The sequence below is a fragment of the Tenrec ecaudatus genome, chromosome 8, assembly GCF_050624435.1.
Source record: "Tenrec ecaudatus isolate mTenEca1 chromosome 8, mTenEca1.hap1, whole genome shotgun sequence".
NCBI lineage: Eukaryota > Metazoa > Chordata > Mammalia > Afrosoricida > Tenrecidae > Tenrec > Tenrec ecaudatus.
Window position 1 is genome coordinate 115,512,552 of NC_134537.1, and position 21,400 is coordinate 115,533,951.

At 39.0% G+C, this 21,400-nt stretch overlaps 1 pseudogene; it reads left to right on the plus strand.

Annotated features, from left to right (window-relative positions):
* Positions 1-2,456: 2,456 nt before the first annotated feature.
* On the plus strand, positions 2,457-4,394 carry LOC142454457 (DNA-directed primase/polymerase protein pseudogene; annotated as a pseudogene).
* The last annotated feature ends 17,006 nt before the right edge of the window (positions 4,395-21,400 follow it).

The following is a 21,400-nucleotide window of genomic DNA, read 5'->3' on the forward strand; positions in this document are numbered from 1 at the left end:
TCTCAATTGCTCTTGTATTTAAAGCTCTTTCTTATACACATATGATGTCTCTGGGTTTGGTTCTCTAGTCTACCCAGGCTGACACAGTCCTACTCTCATAGAGGCCTTGAAAAGGTTTCCAAGACTAAATCTTTAGAAGGTGAGGATAGGCTCATCATTTTCCTACAAAGGGGCTGGTGGGTTGGATCCAGCCACTTGGCAGTGAGCAGCCCAACACAACCTTCAGCTCCACTGGGTTTCCTTCAAAAATGTTGTTTTATCTTCACAGGCTTATCTCACTGAGAACTAATCAAGAGTTTGTTTGAATATAAAAAAAATGGAATAAAAATGTATAGAGTCTTTAAAACAAATATTTAAAGTATTCTTAAGATAAAATCAACTTTTACATTTAAAAGAATTCTTGTTAAAATATTGAGGTGAACTTAGACCTTTCAATTCCTCCATTATTATTCCAAATCTCAATGTCCTGGTAAATAGATGATGCATTGAGTTTGAGGAGGGTGCCCCGATGTACGCACCCTGTTAGGAAGCCAGTACAAACACAAATGAGTACTAGGAGAGACATGTGGATTGACATTAGCATATACAACCCTGTTTTACTGTTAAAAAACAAGAAGATGAGGGATAGTTGTCTGAGAAGTGATTATATGAGATTCTTAATCAATTTGGGGGGACAAAATCTAGAGGAAAGGGGAGCTCTTGGTAGAAACATTTTCTAGAAAGTTTTAAGGGAAAAAAAAGAAAGCTTTAAGGAAAATTCAAAAGCAATTCTGTTAACATTTAAGATTTGACAAAGGTGTACGAAGCCAGGGAAGTAGCTGGGCTCCTTCAAGAGCAAAACCAATCTGCTGTAAGCAGTTCTCAGTGCTAGCAAGGAATTTAGAGGAAGCCAGGTGAGGTAACTAGAGTTCAGATCCTAGAGGGGAACAAATTTGCATGAATTTGTTGTGCTCCTACATGATCAGAATGTCTTCGGAGAAACGCAGTTGAAACGGCAAACTGCTTTGGAAGCTAGTATTTCCTACTGGAGAAATTTAAAGATGAAACTTGCTGAGACGCCTCAGAACACGAAAGATTAAATCCTCCCCTTTCCCTCCCTGAAGACATATGCTTCTGTTTCAGGGGTGCCTTTCTCATCTCCACAGTCCATCGGGGTACATTCACTGTAATTACTAATCCTACGAGTGGGGGAGTTAAGTACCTGTTCCGGGAGATCCATTAAAAATGCAGTCTCCTATTTGGGGTTCCTTTGGTATACCCGGCGTTCAGCACTTCACCCCATGAAAAGAGGCTGAGAATTTGGTACAAGCCTGCTGCTTTTGTAGTGAGTATCAATGATCTATTTTTCTCTTAGGAAATTTCCGATGTGTATGGAGGTCAATGGACACGTATACATGCATGTGACTGCATAGATGAGGGAATGTTCTGTTTTTTTCTCCACTTGCCATCAAGTGGATCCTGACTCACAGTTACCTTGTAGAACAGGGTAGAACTGCCCCCTGTGGGTTTTTGAGACTGTAGCTCTTCAGGGCAATAGAAAGCCCTTTCTCCGGAAGTGCAGCTGGTGGTTTCAAACTGCTGGCCTTCTGGTTAGCGGCCCTGTGTATAAACACCACACCACCAGGGCTCCTAGATATAGGGGTAGCTGTAGCTAGACAGCTGTAGCTGTAGCTATCTACCTCTGTGCCAGGCTAACTTAATAGCATGCAACAAGGATGACATCTCAACACCTTTACAGCTTCTGGCTTGAAGCTACGAATGAAAACTATCTGCTGATGGAAAAAAAACAGTGTCAAACACAGAGGATGGATGAAAAATTCTTAGTGGAATAATTACACCTATAATAATAGCCTTTCTTCTGTTGGCTCTCTGGATTACTAAAATAATCACGTAAATTTTGGGAGGTGGGGGGGGGTATGTCAATGTGACACAGATAAACATTTTTAAAATCCATGGCGAATCCTACCTGCAGATACTCAAGAATAAACAGATCTGTGGTATGGGAAAAGTTCTCAAAAATATAGATGGCTTCATCATTTGCATGTCAGAGAAAGAGCTTATTCTACCATAAATTCAAGAACAGAGAAAATAAAAGAGGGAAAAAAGAAAGTTATGTGAACATTCTATTTTAAGAATAGCATTCTTAAAATTCTATCTGCAAATTATATTTTAAGAACTAAATTTAAGAGAAAGATCTTATAAATATGAGATGTGACAAAATACACAAATAAAATTGTGATAGTCAATTTTAAACTAAATGGAAGCTTTATGTGCTAGAATATGAAGGAAATTCACTAGGAGAATTTGAACTATGGATAATTTAAATGGGAAAATATAAATATTTTTAGTAAAAAAAGAGATGAAAATATAAAAGGGTCCTTTGATATTAGGGTTACAGAAGTTCCTCAGAAGGGATAACAATTTGATAGAAGTAGCTTCTTCTGCGATCCCGGGAGCTTCCGCCCCAAGCGCGCGGTTTCTGAAGGTAAACTGAGGGATGCCCGCCGGCCGTGCCGAGTCCGAGGAGCCGAGAGCATGGAGTCGACGCCTGGCCTTAACGCCCAGTCTGTGATGAAGGGGACAGATCGGAACCTGCACTGGAGTCTTCCATGGACGGGCTTGAGTCTTCTCATGCTTCTGAACTAACGAAGGGAAGATGGGAAGCAAAGCTGAAGCAAATTGAAGAACGGGCTGCTTATTATGAGAGGAAACCTTTGTCCAAAGTGTACAGACCGCGGCTCTCCAAACCAGAAGAGCCAGCCTCTATTTGGAAACTGTTTCATCGACAGACTCAGGCTTTCAGCTTCGTTAAAAGCTGTAAAGAGGATGTTCATGTATTTGCTTTGGAATACAAAGTGGGAGATGGACAGCGGATTTACCTCGTCACCACCTATGCTCAGCTTTGGTTCCACTATCAGTCCCGCAAAAATCTCTTGCACTGCTATGAAGTTATACCTGAAAATTCGGTGTGCAAGCTTTATTTTGATCTGGAATTCAACAGACTGGCCAATCCAGGAGCCGATGGGAAAAAGATGGTGGCCCTACTCATTGAGCACGTTTATAAAGCACTTCAGGAGTTCTACAGCGTGAATTGTTCAGCTGAGGATGTTGTCAATTTGGACTCGAGCACGAAGGAAAAGTTCAGCCGCCATTTAATCTTTCAGCTCCACAACGCGGCGTTCCAAGATAACGCCCACGTTGGTAATTTTGTAAGAAAAATTTTGCAGCCTGCTCTTAACTTAATCACCAGTGGAGATGATGATGGAATTCCAGAGACAGCAGGGCCTGGATTTTCCCATGTTTCTGAAGCACCAAGAAAACAAGCAACTTCCTTTGACACAATGTCCAAGCAAAAAGATACGGAAGAGAGTGGGGCATTGCCTGCAGGAAAACTGGAGAGGCTTGGTTCCGCTGCGCAGAGCTGCCCTGAGCTCTCGTTTTTAGTTGTGAAGAATCAGACAGGAGAAAAGCACCTTTTTGTGGATCTGGGAGTTTATACAAAAAATAGGAACTTTCGGCTGTACAAATCATCAAAAATTGGAAAACATGAGGCTTTGGAAGTTGCTGAAGATAATAGATTTTTTCCTATGCAATCAAAGAATATTTCCGAAGAAAATCAATATTTCCTCTCATCTTTGGTCAGCAATGTCAGATTCTCAAATACCTTACGAATTCTTAGATGTGACACATCTCAGAACAAACAAAAGCAAGTTGACTGTTTTAACCACAGCACCACTCCAGTAGAAACACTTGAAGGTTTTCAGTGTTCACCCTACCCTGAGATTGATCGTTTTGTTCTTTCTTTGGTGACTAAAAATGGCATTAAAGGAGGAATTCGGCGTTGGAACTACTTTTTTCCAGAAGAATTACTGGTTTATGACATTTGCAAATATCGTTGGTGTGACAATGTTGGAAGAGCCCACAAGAGTAATAATATCATGATCCTGGTTGATATGAAAAATGAAATTTGGTATCAGAAATGTCATGACCCTATATGTAAAGCAGAAAACTTCAAATCTGACTGACGAGGAAGTCATGACAGCTGAAGTCAAGAACGTTGAAACCGAGAATCCTCACAAGCCACCAAATAGCAAGTTATCAACGGGTGTGCCTTCCATCGATGACTGGGATAATGGCATTGACGATGCTGGCTTTCTAGAAGCCACTGAAGATGCTGAATTGGTTGAAGCAACAGAGAATAGTCTTCTGAGTTACAACAGTGGAATAGAGGATATTCCTGATGAACTACTTCAGGAAATCTTACAAGAGTAGCTGTGGACACTTTCTAAATGGATGCTTCTATAACTAGCTTTTATTTTGCCTGAAGATTGTTAGATTTTATAATATAAACATTAAATTAACTTAAACCTATTTATATGAACAAAGTTTTATCACATTGCTGTTTGTTATATAGATATATTTTTAAACTTATGTAAACTACTTTTATTAAAAATTCACTGGTGTAAATAAAAATCTCCACTGATATACCAGAAAAAAAAAGAAGTAAAGATATTATAATAGATAAACATATTTCTAACAGGAGAATTTTCTGTTTTTATAGCTTCAAGAGCAATCACTAAAGTATGACAGTCAGTGATTTGGTAAAAATGGGGTGGGGAGAATAAGCCACCTCCAATATAGGCAATATTATATGGGTTTTAAAAATTATCATGAAACTGATCAAAAATTGGTCTGCTTTTTATTATGGCTTCTGCCAGCAACTCTACATAATACCAGACATAAAACGCTCCTCCCTGAAAAAAACACATTTTGTTTATCTAAATTGCAACCAATCTGAATTCTAAACAATTATTATTGAATAGATTCAGTCACATGGCTTTCCAGAATAAGTTTATAATGTTTCCAGATACATGGAGTTCACTTCAGACACCATCCACGTCTCCAAACACGCTAGTACTCCGTGTTCTTGTACATTCAACGTAAATAATGACAGAGTGATTATAAAGACAAATAGTGGGTGTGTTACTGCCATTCTGTCACTTTATGGGAGCTTAATGGAATTTTGTTGCTGTGTATTCTTAAATTTTAACATAATGAAACCGCGACAACTAAGAATGACTCCTTTTGTTTGGTAAGGGAAAATGTAAGTTTAAACCAAGATAACTCTATTTCACTCTGTGTGAAGAATATCTAATAAAAGATGCTATAGTAGAAAACTTTCTGCCCGACTCTCATCTCTCCTCTCTTCTCATTTGCTCCTCTCCATACCTCTTGATAAAATTCACATCGCTAAACCATGACTGCAAAATTAATTTCTTTCTCTGCTTCAAGAGCCATCTTTAACCAACTCTCCCAGAAACTAGATGAGTTTTGGCTGATCCCGTACCCCACTTCCCCACTACAGTTCTCTTTGCCCAGTGAGAACATTCCTTTAGAGCCCTTCTCTGTGTGGCATTTTTAAAAGCTTGACTAATGATCCACTTGAATGGAATTTCCTTTTCCAACTCTTTAAAATGAAATTTCTTCTTTGACAATTGTTAATTGCTCCTTTTAAAGCTGACAAGAAAATCAGATAAAGAACACATTATAGCTGCCATCCCTCATGGTATAGTTGATTGAGATTCTTGGCCATCCTATGGGACAACCAACACGGTTCCCTAGGTTTTCCAAGGGTTTAACCCTCTGCAGAAACCTATGACACCTTTCTCGTGCAGAGTGGCTGGCGGGTTCCGACTGCTGAGCTTTCTGTTAGCAGTCCATTGCCTGACCCGCTGCAGCACCAGGGGTCTGGATAGCAGCTATGGCACCTTGCACCTATATTTTTGATTTATTAAAAAGTGATAGTACCTAAGACTGATTCCAAATGGCCCAAGTAAACTCTTGAAAATAAAAACAATCGAATAAATATTTGTGCTTTTTATCCTACAAAAATTATGAGGTTTTCTACTCTTGCTATAAAATGAATAATGGACTTATTCTTATCCTGAACAAATTACACAAAGAAATGTAAAGTCAGGAATGTGTACTAAATAAAATAACATAGACTAGACCCAGAAAAGCTCAAGAAATTTTTTAATTAAAAAAAGAACGTATGGTTGAACCAATGCACTAGATATTGAACCAGACAATGTCTTCAACATCACTTATAGTTAAGAAAAATTCTGAAAAAATGACAACCTATCTCCCACACAGCGCCCACACCAAAAACACAGATGGTTCAAGTAACAAAAGCTTAAAGATGACAAGTAACCTTCTTTCTGTAATAGTGACCAAGAGTAAGGGTAAAGAAATGTAAGCATGATTCAATCCCAACAAAATAAAAATCAATAATAAACATGAAGAGATAGAATCTAAGAATTTTCTTAATCCTTTTTTATATTTCTTGCTTTCCCTAAGTTAAAATTTATAATATATTTTCTTTGGAGATAAAAAAAATTCAGAAAGACAACTATACTGTCAGCTGAACAGAAACATGCAGAGCAATTTTTTAATTAAATACTTTTATGGGAGGCTCTTACATCTCCTATCACAATCCACACAACCCTCCGTTGTGTCAAGCACATTTATATACATGCTGCCATCATCATTTTCAGAGACTCTTCTTTCTACTTGCGCCCTTTGTATCAGCTCCTCATTTCCCCTCCCTCCCCCACCTGCCCTCCCTCATGAACCCTTGATAAGTGACAGAGTATTATTTTCATATCTTACATCGTCCTCTGTTGCCCTTCACCCACTTTTCTGTTGTTCAGGCCCCTGGGAGGGGGCTATATGTTGATCCTTATGATTGATTCCTCCTTTCTCTCCCACCTTCCTCCCATCCTCCTGGTATCACCACTCTCATTGTTCACCCTGAGGGGTTTATCTATCCTGGATTCCCTGTGTTTCGGGCTCTTATCTGTAGCAGTGTGCACACTCTGGTCTAATCCAATTTGTAAGATAGAATTGAGGTCACGGTAGTTGGGGGAAGGAAGCACCAAAGAACTAGAGGAAAGTTATGTGTTTCATCAGTGCTACACTGCACCCTGACTGGCTCATCTCTTCTTTTTGACCCTTCTGTGAGAGGATGTCCAATTGTCTACAGATGGGCTTTGGGTCTCCACTCCATGCTCCCATACCCCCAAATTCACATTGGGCATGATTTTGTTCTGAGTCTTAGATGCCTGATACCTGGTCCCATCGACACCTCATGATCACATAGACTGGTGGTGTGCTTCTTCCATGTGGGATTTGTTGCATCTCAGCTAGATGGCTGTTTGTTTATCTTCAAGTCTTTAAGACCCAGACGCTATATCTTTTGATAACCTGACACCATCAGCTTTCTTCACCACATTTGTTTATGCATACATTTTGTTTTCAGTGATCGTGTGAGGAAGGTGAGCATCACAGAATGCCAGATTATTAGAACAAAGTGTTCTGGTGTTGAGGGAATACTTGAGCAGGGGCCCAAAGTCCATCTGCAATCTTTAATCTTAACATATAGATATAAGTACAAAAATCATTGATCATTTGAAAATTTTGTTATTAAGCATTAATGAAGCTATCTTTTTACTAAATATCTGGGGTGTGTGTGTGTGTATGTGTGTAAGCATATTGACATTTTGACTTTAAGGGAACCATGGGTTGGCAACACATTCTATTTGTTGTTGTTTGTGACCCTTGAGATGATTCTGACTCTTGAGGACCTTACATACACAGAGGATGTTCAAGCCTGTGACCTTTCAGAAGCAGATCAGCAGTCCTTTCTTCTGAGGTACAGACAATGGGTCAGAACTACAACCTTCCAGCTAGTAGTAATTACTCTAATACTAGCCGGAAGGTTGGTGGATCTGCCTAGGAACTCCAGTATATAATAGAAAAAAAATGTTTTTAACCTCCTACGGAGTCCCTTCTGACTCAACGTGACACCGTAGTTTTCCAGGCAGTCGTCCTTACGGAAGCAGACGGCCCGGCCTTAGTCCTTCTTCTGCAGAGCAGCTGGTGGGCTCCAGCCATTGACCTTTTGGTAAACAGCCAAGAGCTTAATCACTGCACCATGAGGACTCCTCAGTTTAGGGAAATGTAAATATGTACTGCCTTTCACCCACTACACTTTCAAAACTTGAAAAGAAGATAAAATTTCAATGTGCGCTCCTGAGGAGTAAAATAAGCTACTTGTTGACAGCAAACAAAACAAAACATCAGTATTTGAATTCTCTAAGTTCCAGCTGCAAATGCACCTTTTGGCTTGAAAGAGAAACGGTTGATGGCTTAAGTAATTTTAAGTGTTCTAACTTCCATAAAGAATAAATGAGAATGTGTGCTGCCCGAAGATAAATTTTATCTCATGCTTTTCATACTGACCCCTCTTTCCCTTGACCTTTTTTAGGTTGCTGACGAAAGTATGGTAGAAAGTTGAGGGTTTCTACTCCCCAAAGTTACAACCTCAGAAACCCACAGACGCAGTTACACTCTGCCCTATAGGGTCACGATGACTCAGAAATGATTCCATGGGAGTGAGGTTTTCTTATTTATTTATCTATTTAATTATGTTTGGTTTGAGGTATAGACAACTTTCTATATGTTTTTCTTAATTCTCTCGTTTGGGCTCTTTAAGAGACTAGAAATGACCCACAACCATCCCACTCACTCCCCTCAACCCCTGCCCACACACACACCCATCCCCACCATCTCTTTTCCATTAATATTCAAGAATAATGTGGGAAACACAGTTAAAGGGCAAAAGGAAAAATGAAAGAAGCATATTTCTGCAGTTAACTTTAAGTGGCTGCTTGGCTCCAGTGTGTGGAAGTTTTGCCTGAGACGTTCCTTTTCCTTAGCGATTCAGTGCCTAAGTTTCTAATAGAATTTTATGAGCCCCCCTCTACTTTCTTCACCAGTTTTCTCTTGTTACATAATTGTTTCTTTAAGGAACACCGCAAGTAGACTCTAAGATAACAGTAACTACAGGTGAATCAGGAAAAGCAATTTGCTAAACATTGTGTTAAATCAAATTTCTAGTGGATTTCTTGTTCTCTTATAAGGGACACATTAACTTTTCAGTGTAAACCATTAATTAAATCTAATTACAAAAGATGAAATCAATAGTTGATTGCATTTTGGCAGGCCAAAAAGGCAATTCCTATCAACAACAATAGACATGAATGTCCAAGATTCAGAGACAAGCATGGTCCCAGCATATGAATTGCTCAAAAATACTGTGGACTCAATGTGTTAATTAAGTTTACCAGTCCTGGGTAGAAAGGGGTCCTCATGGCAGTGTGCTGCCCACCCAGCTGCTAAGCACATGGGAGAAAGATGAATCTGTCTGTTTCAGTAAAGACTCAGTCTCTGTAAAGAGTCAAAGTCTTAGAAACTAAAGGGGGCAGTTCTATCGACTTTAAAGGGTAGCAATGAGTCAGACTGACTTCAATGGCAGTGAGTTTATTTTTCATTATTATTTTGTTGTTGTTGCTACTAGGCAGGGGGAGCTTCCCCTTGCCTGTAAACCCTTCAGGGAACTAATCAGTTCGCAAATATCTAAAATTAAAAGGCTGATCTTTTTCAAGAAAAAAACCCCAGAATCTTTCACTGTCTCTAAGAAAATAATTACAGTCAGGACTTATCACAGTCTGAGGAAAGCACATACACACACACACAATCTCTCTCTCTCTCTCTCTCTCTCTCACACACACACACACACTCAATCTATGATCCATGAGGAAAAGTTTACATAACCAAGAACATAAGGGATCTGGCTAATATACCAGCAGGGACCTTGGAATGCATGTGAAATGTCTTTGACTGAAATAAGTATAAAACACAGGTTGGTTACAGGACAGTTTAAAGAAATCCCTCAGTAGCCAACGTTCGGGTAAGAACACCTGGAATGGAGCCTGACACACCGACGGTAGGCATTCTGACGTGTGGACGTAACTATGAGTGCAGTAAAAGAGTTAAAAATGGAAGGATTTATTGACCAAGTACTTTAAAACTCAGTCAAAAGTCTTGAAGAAAAGGGGGAGTGATTGTTTATGTGCTGCTGGGTTTCTGTAAATCGGAATAAAATAATTTGGAAATGGCGGCGATGGTTATACAGAAAGATGAATGTAATCAATGCCACTAGACGTAAAAAAAAGTTGACTTGGAATATGTGCTGTTTTACAAATGCTAAAGATTATTTTTAAATGGCTGCAGCAGGACAGCAACTGGGAGCTGCCAGAAATTCAAGCTAGATTCCGAAGGGGATGTGGGATGAGGGAGATCATAGTTGATTTCAGGCAAATGTTGGCTAAAAGTAGATACCGTATATACTCGAATATAAGCTGACCCACGTATAAGCCCAGGTCCCTAATTATTACCTGGGAAACCAGAAAAACTGATTGACTCGAGTATAAGCCTAGGGTGGGAAATGCAGGATGTGAATTAACACAGAGACCAGAGGGGAGAGATGGAGCGCAGCCACAGACACATCCTTACCCATTCAGCTGCTGGCATAAGTGAATCACTACAGGTGCTTCTGCGAATTGGAGCCATCCATGTCATAGGACGGCTCTGATTGGTTAGATGTGAGTAAACAAACATTCAAAGCCCTGCCGTGTTAGTGGGGCTTTGAATGAACAGCGATGAACTGCAATCACCTGCGAGATGTTACACCTCGCTGGGGTACCACTGACCCGTGTATAAGCCGGAACCCCATTTTTCAGCACTTTTTTTGTGCTGAAAAACTCGGTTTATACGCGAGTATATATGGTAATATGTTTCATAGGTTTACATTACAGAAAGATGTGTATGTATATTTTTATCAACTATGAAAAACACATTCTACTGTGTGGATCATAACAAATTATGTATAGCACTGTAAATAATGGGAATTCCAAAATACTTCACTGTGGTTATATACAATGTGCACACCAACCAAGAGGCAGTCATCTGAACAGAAAGAGGGAAAATGGCATGGTTTACAGTCAAGTTAGGTATTCATCAGGGTTTTATCCTTACAGCATACTTATTCAATCTGCATGCTGAACAAATAATTGGAGATGCTGACTATATGAACAAGAGGGTGGCATCAGGATTGCAGGAAGGCTCATTAACCACCTGTGATATGCACATGACACAACAGTGCTGGCTGAATGTTGATAAGACTTGCAGCATTTACTGATGGAGATCAAACATGAGTCCTCAGCATAAATTACAACTCAATGTAAAGAAAAGAAAAATCCTCAGAACTGTATGATGAGACATTATCAGAATAAATTGAGATTGAAATTGTCAAATATTTTATTTTACTTGGATCGCCAATCAACAATGGAAGCAGAAGCCCCCCCCAAATCAAACATATATTGAGAAAATCTGCATCAAATAATGTAGTATTTTCTGTATTTTCTTTAAACCAGCTTAAGTCCATTTCATAGTCTTCACTAGCCCAGCCTGATGAGGATTCAATCTCAGTCACTTCTTGCTTCAAACCCAATCCCAGAAGTCTCCTTGTTGTCTATCTGACCACAAGCAGTAGGTCTCACTGTCCCAGACCATTTGCCAACTTGTTCTCATCATCCATTCGCATGCCTATGTATCTAATTTGTGGAGTCCTAACATTTCAGAAGCAGCTGATAATTCATGTGTCTAAAACGTGGATTCCCTCTGTCTTCCAGTGGAGCCTCAGAGATCTCAGCACCTTCCCCAGACGCTTTTGCTAAATAAGGAAGAGGCTGCACTTCTTGCAGCAGTGGGAAGGGAGCCTCCTTCCTTTCAGCTCCTCTGCTTTTCTGCTGCTGTAGATTCTAAGGCCATTGTTATCTTAGTCTCCTCAGTGAGTTTAGCTTAAGAAAGATAAGTTTTTTAGCCTGCAAATTTAAAAAAATGCCGAAAGCAAAGAAAATACTTAGTTTCTTACTAAGAAAGAGGTACTGAAACAGAGAAAGCACATATTTTACTAATAAATATTAAATGTATCCTATTCCACAAATAAATTCAAGCAGAAGTAAATATTAATTGGTGAATGACCAAATGTCCCAGAAAAGGTGTCTGTGGCATATACATGGGGAGGTCAGGGGGATTTCATGGAAGAATTAATGTCTACATTGAAACCAGAGAAATGAATTGGAGTTCACCAGGCATACGGCAGTGGGGTGAAGTCTCTGATGGGGGTGGGGGAGGGGGAGACATGTTTGAAACAGTGAATTAATTCAGAGAGTGTACAGGTCATAAAATGGGATTAAGAAAGTGATGAGTGATGAGCTAGGACTATGTCTAGGTCAGATGAAGGTACATGCTTGTAAGCCATAGAAAGTTTAGTTTTACTCTGTGAACAGAAAATAACTAAAATGGTTTAAACCTGAGAAAGACGAAATTTGAATCTCAATTTAGAAAGACCATTTCCAGTCCATTGTAGATCTTCTTTGGTGCAGGGAACTTTGGGGAGTAGCAAACGGTCCTGGAAGCAGGACAAAATCTTCAGAGAAAGGATAGCAGTTTGAATGGGAGAAGGGGCAGAGAAAATGGGGAAAGTGGACATATTTCAAAAGTATGTAGGTATTACAAGGTACTAGAGGTGAAACATTATATTTTGTGGAATTGAAAACTCCACTGATTTAAAATAAATCATTTCATATAATGCTCTGAAAGAATAAGTTATGGCACCCCATCATTACTAGAAGCATCACAGGTTCAGAGATGTCACATCGGAGCAGGAATGGGGAGGGACAGACATTGTAGGATCAATAGACTATGCAGATAGAGAGAAAGGAGGAAAAAATGATGCTTTTGTTGGGTGGGCAACTAGGATAGAAAAGTCAATCCAGTAGAAGAGGAAAAATAATGTCGTCAACGTTGCATACGTTATGCTTTAAATGTTTTCATTCGTGTCCAAATGGAAACGTCTTGTGGGAACTGTCCTGTGAATGTGGAGTTTACGTAGATGTTTGAACTGGAGACTTTTTAAATGAGGAGGTTTTCAGAATATATATGAAAAATGAAAATTATAAAGGAATGGGAGAATTAAAGGAAAATTACTTCCCTAATTGAGGACTTAAAGTAAGTTGGAAAATATAACGAATCAATATAATAAACTCATCCTAAAAGCGATGAAAGAAAAATATGGTGGGGGATGAAAAATTGATTAATAAACAAACAGGATTGATCAGTAAAATAAGAAATTAATCATTTCCGCTTGATAATCTAGTATGCACACAACACACACTCATACCCTCACACATACTAATTGTGAGCATCATAGAGGCTGGGAGCCTCACTGGGGACTGTGAGAAGGCCAAGCCCCTGAGAAACGAATGAATCATCCAGAGAACAAGTTTACTGGAAATATCATAACATAAAAGGGGTAAAAAGACAAATGAAGACCTAGACACAGGTTTTACGAGATTCACAAATTAGCCCAGATGGAATCCTATAGCAACTTGAATAATGTATGGCCTTGCTTGCTTTCTTCAGTAAGATTTGTTTCATTTAAGTCTTCGATCATAACATTTAAGTAAATTATATAGTAATAAGGAAAACAGAAGTCTTATCACTGGGACTCTGTTTACATAGCGCAAGAGAGAAGGAGGAAGAACAGGAAGGGAGATAGGGCACCAGAGGAGCAGCTCCAACAACCGGCTGCGCAGCACAGTCGGAGGCAGACATCACCAGCTTGTTCCCCTGAAGGTAGAATTTAATATTTCATTACTACTTGAGTTTCAAGTGTTCTGCTCTGACTTTCTTTTTAATATTTTAAAGTCCAGTGTTTAAGCCAAGAAGATTCTAACTAGAACATCCAAAAATAATCAGGTTATTTTTTAAGCTGGCTGAAATACTTAATTTAGATATGATTAGACAAAAATTTGGCTCCCCAAAAAAAGCTCCTATCTAAAGTCTCTAAAGACAACAATATATTTTATGATTTATCAGAAAGTTTGGCTTACTTTTGTACCCTCAAATTACCAAAACTACAGTGGCTTGGACCTCACTGGACAACTAGTAAGTCTCAAATCGGATGTGTTGGCTGTCATTGACCTTGGCACTTTGATGGGAAGGCTAATACTCAAGACTAGTTTTGGCCCCCTATAGGGATAAAGAGCAAGTTGAGAAAGTTGATTGAATTTTTTTATGTTTACATAGTGTAACAAAATTTTGATGCTACACTAGAGATTTTCAGTTTTATACACCATATTTGCAATAACAGTGTGGAGGATACACGTTGCTGATCAGTTGTTCACAGTATTCCTCATAAACTTGTGCTTCATGACAGAATGAACATCAGACGTTTACACTTGCATACTTCTCAAATATGAAACTTATTCCATCTTCACGCTATATTTCCATATTATGTACTTACATAATGGAATTCTATTTGGACTGTTTGTTCTAAGTATTGATGTTAATCTTTGTCTTGAGAAGAGTAACTACTTTGGAAAGAAAACTGTGAGCCTAAAGTAGACAATATTTTACTCATCTATCCAGCTAACAGAATATTTTAATCAAAGCCTTTTCACCCCCTAACAATCAGGGAAAGATTTTAACAAAGATGTTTATTTTACACATTGAAATTTTTTAAGGTTTTGTTTGAAATGCTTCACTGCCTTACTATGTGTATCAGAATACACTAAAAGGGAACACCACCGAACATTCAGAATGGATGGCACATTTTTGTTTTTTCTGGGTTTGGGAGCAATGAGAGGAAAATGGAGGTTGACACATGTTGTGGTTGTTGTTGTTGGGTGCTGTTCAGTCAGTTCTGACTCATAGGGACCCCGTGTCCAACAGAACAAACACTGCTCAGTGCTGCACCTCACAATCATTATGTTTGAGCCCATTGTTGCAGCCATGGTACCAATCCATCTTGTGGAAGGTCTTCCTCTTGTTAGCTGCCCCTGCACTTTACCAAGTATGATGTCCTGCTTCACAGACTGGTCTCTCCAGATACCATGTCCAAAATACTCACCATTCTTGTTTTTAAGGAGCACTCTGGCTGTACTTCTTCCGAGACAGATTGGTTCTTCTCTTGGCAGTCCCTGGTACTTTCAATTTTCTGCTCCAGCTCCACAACTCAAATCCACCCATTCTTCTCTCGCCTTTCTTATTCAGAGTTCAACTTCCGCAGGCATATGAGGCAACTGAAAACGCCATGGCTTGGGTCAGGCGCACCTTAGTCCTCGAAGTAACATTCTTATTGTTCAACCTTTAAAGGGGTCTTGTGCAGCAGATCTACCTAATGCAATGCATCCATTGATCTTTTGGCTGCTGCTTCCATGAATCTTGATTGTGGATCCAAGCAAGATGAAATCCTTGACAACCTCAATCTTTTCTCCAGTGATCATGATGTCACCTACTGGTCCAGTTGCGAAGCTTTTGGTTTTCTGTAGATTATTATCTGAGCAGGGTTGTTTTATTTGTGTACAACGGGCTGTTAATAGCCCTCCTCCAATCTGGATGCAGCCTACCTCTTCACGCTTCTCTGATTATTTGCACGCACACAGATGGAACACAGATGGAACACAACACACAGATGGAACACGTATGGTGAGAAAATACAACCTGACACCCTCCTGGATTTTCACCCAGATTGTAACCCCTTGCTTCTAGGCTCTCTGATCTTCTTAAGGCTATCCATAGTCCGTCATGGTCAGTGCAGTCAAATGTGGACTCTAGGGTGTTTAAAATAACAACTTTTGGTATCAAACCTGATTGGGAGAAGAATTATAAAAGGATACCAGAAGCTTTGAAACTCTAACATCTCTGCCCAAAATATGGGCTTTTGTATCTATGTAATACCTACTACAAATGATTCTAAACCGGTGGGAAGGTCCATTGGAAAGAGATTGGGGCTGGCGAATGGTCCTAGCACCATGCCTCTCTCGATCAATTTCACATTGCTGTGGATGCTACCTGCTTTTGGAAAACTGGATCAACATGTAAATGCTGAAACATCAAAGCAAAGTTAGACCAACATCTTCTGATAATAAGTGAAACTAATTGGACTCTTCAGGGAAGTTCAAAAATTAAGAGGGTGAAAGTAGAACCTAGGACAAAAGCTTGCTCAGGTGTTTCATTTGGAAAGTAACTTTGAGAAGACCAGTGGACATAAAGCGGGGAAGCAGGTGTCATTTAGTCGGCCACATCAACTGAGAACTGATGTATAATTCTGAATACATCTTATGAAGAACCGTATGAAGTATATCTCAGAGGGGATATAAAGGAAAATAATGTAGCAGTCAATCCCCACGCCCTACTCATCAAATGTAACCCTGGCATCATTAACTCCTTTGCTCTGATAGTATATACACACGGGAGTATCTCTTGGATTGCTGTGGGTGTCGCATGTTGTGGCACTAGAGGAACTTTTGTCACTGTTGGTGGGTGCCACTGACTCAGTCTCAACTCCATGAGACCTAGTGAAATCGCTCCACTGTGTTCTCAGCTGTACGCATGATGGAAGCAGATTGTCCTTTCTTTCTCCACAGAGACGCTGGACGAGTCTCAGATAGCAGTTGAAGGCTTAATCTTCATGCCACCAGGGCTGCTTGAGAAGTCCCTTAGAGAGGTCAGATGAGCCCGTGCAACCCTGGTCTCCACAACAGTGGGTAGTGTGGGATAGAGGCTAAATGTACTTGATATGTTACACAAGAATTCACCCGTTCCACCAATCAGATCCACTTGTGCCCACTATTCAGTCCAAATCTTCGGGCGATGTCCAACCACAATACATGAAAGAGTTTTAGAGTATTCACGGAATGATGCCAAACCTGCTGTTTGTCCAAATACATAGATGCCCAACATCTTCATCATCTTCTCCTTAATCACTCCTCTCTCTCCTCACCCTTGTTCAGCCCAACTGGTCCAGGAGGCCTGCCTGTTGAATGACTCAAAGCTTCATCCCCTAATGTGTCATGTCCTTAGTTTGCACCAGATAATACGTGATGTAATGACCCCTGGATAGGAAGGCATGCTTTCTAGCTCCCAGTCCCTCACTTCAAATACCTCTTTTCTTCTTTTATGCCACCGGTCATTATATAATAACAGTCCCACACACTTGTTTAGCCTCTACCTAGAAAGCTTCAGTGACTAGGATCGCACCACTTTGTCAGACACTCGAACCAACTTCCCAAAGCTTTGACACGCTGTCATTGCTTCCGTAAAGTATAACACAATCTGCTTTCCTGCAACTGTTTTGAGCTCTTTGGAGCAACATATATTAGTCTGATCCTTCTGCATCATGAAAACACTTAAACCCCTTGGGAATACATATGATGCCTTTCTCAAGTTCAACACACCCCGTTTTACCTCTTACGTTGTGATTATTCCCAGATCGCATCTCCCATCTCCCAATTTCCTTTCCTTCATCATAGATCATTGTGTGTCTAGGGCCCATGTAGATAGTATTGCCTTGAATGGGATATAGGATTCAGTTGTACACTGACCAGTCTCCAAGGCGAACTGTTCCTACATCTAACAATAGGAAAACACTTTGATTATTTCGATGCAGGACTCATCTATTTCTATATTCGCCCTCTGAAAATGTTCTTTCCCCGCATAGGAGCATCTCATTCAACGTCTTACAGGTATAAATTTATTGAGGAGTATTTTAATCTTCAAATTTATATTTGATAATAATGAAATGTAGCCATCTGTCTGGGGCACCTCCTCTCCAGCTCCTGGCAGTAGCTTAATCAGATAGACTCTCAATTGACATGGGCTCCAAAATGTGCAGCATATTTGAACTCACCCCGCATGGACACCTAACATTCCATCTTCAAGGAATAACAACTGGCTTTGGTCCCACTGGTTCAATATTTCTATTCAGAGGCCTTGTGACTTATGGAAATATTTGCATATCTTTTTGCTGGTGGTTTGACTGTAGTATACTGTTTAATGTTGTTTCTAAAGAACAGTAAGTGTTCAGCCCATGGTGGTCTAAGGGAGTTTTGTTGTACTTCACCACAGCAATCATTCAGAAGATGTATTTTTTTAAGTTATAATTAAGGTGAGCATACATGGAGGAGTATATATAAATGTGATCAAAACTCCCTGTGTACTGCTCCCAAAATGGGGTAGTACTACTTTAATGCTATTTTTTTAATAAAAAGAAAAGAATCCTATAGCAACTTGTGGTATAAAATAGTTTTATCATTTTTTGTTTTGTTTTAATAAACTTTGGCTTGGAACAGTTTGGGATGTGCACAGAGAGTAGAGATCCCACAATGCTGTCTGGCATCAATGTGCTACTATCACGTGTGAAGGTTCCTGGTGGTGCGGTGAGTTATACATTGAACTGCTAACTGCGGGATCGGTGGCTCACCCCCCAGCCACTCCACAGGAGAAAGAGTTAAAGTCCCAGAGACGCAAAGCCGCAATTCTGCTCATAAGGTCTCTGTGAATTGGAACTGATTCAATGGCAGGGGGATGTGTTTTTTTTTGTGTGTGGGTTTTTTTTTTAATTTGCTTTGTTTTTATCATGTGGTACAGTTATCACAATCAATGAACTAATGTTGATACCTTTATTAATTAGTTAGAATCCATACTTATTCAGATCTCTTTTTACCTGTTGTTTTGTTCTATTCCAGAACCCTAGGCAGGTCATCACATTACCTGTACTTGTTATATGTCTACCTAGACCGCCGCTGATGCTGACAGTGGCTCACATAGGCCTTGTTTTAATTTTCCTGGAATAGGTGAAGAGATGATCAGGTCTATCAATGGGCTTCCCTGCAAGTTCCTATAGATACTACATTAAACAATATTTTCCATTAATATATTATACTTAATTCGGTCAGAGCATACAAAGATGTCACTTTGAGGACTATGGTGTACTGAACCAAGCCATGGATTTTCAATTACTTCAGATGTGTGCAAAAACTAGACAATAAATACAGAAAACCAAAGAATAATTGGTGCCTTTGAATTGTGGCAAATATTGATTACACCACCAAGTGTTTGAAGAAAAAGCATATCTATTATTTTGTATATCAAAAATGGTTAGACATGAGACATTTCATATGACTCAGCTTAACCCATGCAGAAATGTGCATAAAACAAAACATGTACTGTTAAGAAAAAATTAGAACGTCATTACTTATATAATCTATATCTGCTATGTTTCTCCCTGAAGATAAAAATTACCCTAAGATTTATAATAATAATGTTTTACTTTATTGATAGTATACGCTTCAAATTTAAGTATACTTTCCAAAAATATAAAGGATTTTCTCATTTAGTTCAACGTAAACAGAATCTTACTGGATGCAGTATTTTGTGTCTTCTCAGAGCTGTCACATGCCACATGTATCTTTATTTCACTCATTTCCACTTCTGAGTAATAATATATGCCACGAAGGTGGAACAATTTAGTTTACTATTGACTGATCTTTTGTGTTGCTTTGAATAGAGAATCAAGGGACAACGTCATTATCCTTGACTTATCATCATATTTTTTTGGTATCATAAGACTTCATATTCATTGCTGTGACTATGAAGAACCAAAATTAAAACTACCTCTGATAAGATGTTAAAATACATGATCATCAAGAAACCTTCTGATTGTAATTTGGCCTCTCTAGTAATTCTGCCCACAGGGAGAAAATTATACGATCTAGCCCAAGTGTACCAGTGCCTGTGACAACTGGATTGCTCACTGTGAAGGAACAAATTGCCATTATGTTTTCATACATCTGCCTCAGGGGTTTGGTTAATGAGTCTGTCTCAAAAACATGGCTCTCTTTTTGGTATGTTGATAAGATCAGGTAATGAATTCTAACTCGTGAGGCCTCTTGAGAGCCAAATAGACAGCCTTCCGCAGACAGGAATATACTTTCTCCTTCCACTGTGAGCATGCTCATGTAAGAGCCCCATATTCCTATTGGAACTTGTGCCGTATCCAATGCCCCCCCCCATCTCATAGATTGAATAAGGTACCGCAACAAAATCCTGCAAAGAACTTCATCCTTTTTATTTATCAGGAGTTTCCTACTATTCTAGCTTTCACGTTATTTATACTGCCACAACGTGCCCAGGTTTTCCTGCCTATCCCAACCACTGTTATGAGGAACAAGGTATGTGTAAGAGCACAATATTCAAAATCTATCATTTTAAAAACGGCATTAAAGATTTTGAAGAAAAAATAGTTACCTGTATATCTAAAAGTACTGTATTCAAAGCACCTTCAGGGGTTACATTTCATTCCAAAAAGTAGGTCAAGCCATCCAAGATCAATTTCTAATCAAATAGTTACTCTGTGCTCTTCTAATATTTATCTGATAGCTCTTTCATTAGGGACATTCTGTATTTCTCTCACAGACAAAACTGCATGTGTTCTATATTAACCACTATAACATTTTTCATTTCTTGCATAGATTTGTACTGTTAGAAGCAAAAGCAGTGCACCTTTAAAATTAATTGCAGTAGAGGACTGGGAGATTTCATTTTAATCTTTTCTAAATGCACTTTGATTGTTTTTATAACAAACCCTGTGTGAAATGAAAAATAGAAATCTATTTCGTGAATTCCCATTTCTCATATTAGCCTCCTCAAATGCATAAATCTAGCTGTAAGCAACACTTTATGAACCCGATGAGATAAGTTCAATGCACTTCAAGTGTTCAGTAAGTTTCTGGGATAATTTTATAGCCTTCTTAGAAAGCATCTAAATTGAAATGAAGGCTGAGAAATGGAATGACTTGGCTTGAGAGCAGCTGTCATCCACCGACTCAGGCCATCTGCTGGGAAGTTTGGGCACTGCAATGATGTACCAAACCCCAATCAAAGTGCTTAGTTTAAATCAAAAGGAGAAAAGGGAAGAAAGGATTGGATGTGAATACCTAATTTATTAAATGGACCCCATAATCTGAGTATATTTGTTAAATGATTAAATATTCTCCAATGTTTTTATTTCAGTGTTCATCTAGGGAGAAAAGATCATTGTATTTTCCATGAAGTCATACAACTTTGCCAACTTTGCCTGGTTTTCAATCACTGGGAGCGGTATCCTCACATCCTTTCCATTAAAAACTACTAAATATTAAAAAATGTTTGTCAAATAATAAAATGAATGAATGGTAGCCAATATATCAATATAGTACTCACTGACGTATTTCCAAAGTTTGAAAATGATTCCTATAATCTGAATGAAAAGCTCTAATTGAAAGCATTGTTAATATCTACTATTGTCATCTGCACAATAATTTGAAGCAAATCTATATAAAATTCATTCCTAAAAATAAAGTGAGATTTCATGTACTGCCTTAGCACTCTAAAATACTTTGAAATAATTGGATAATTTCCAAAATCTGTTGGCTCATTTTTCTAAAGTCGCCAAGTAGAGAAGACAGCAAACATTTGTTATTATTGTAGAGAAGCCACTTGTTAGAACTCAGCACCCAGTGTCTACTGTATTATCTTGAGTCATGGTTGGAGTCTCAGAACACATCACAAAGTCATAGTCAGAAGGCCTCATCCATAGAAGGATTTGCCC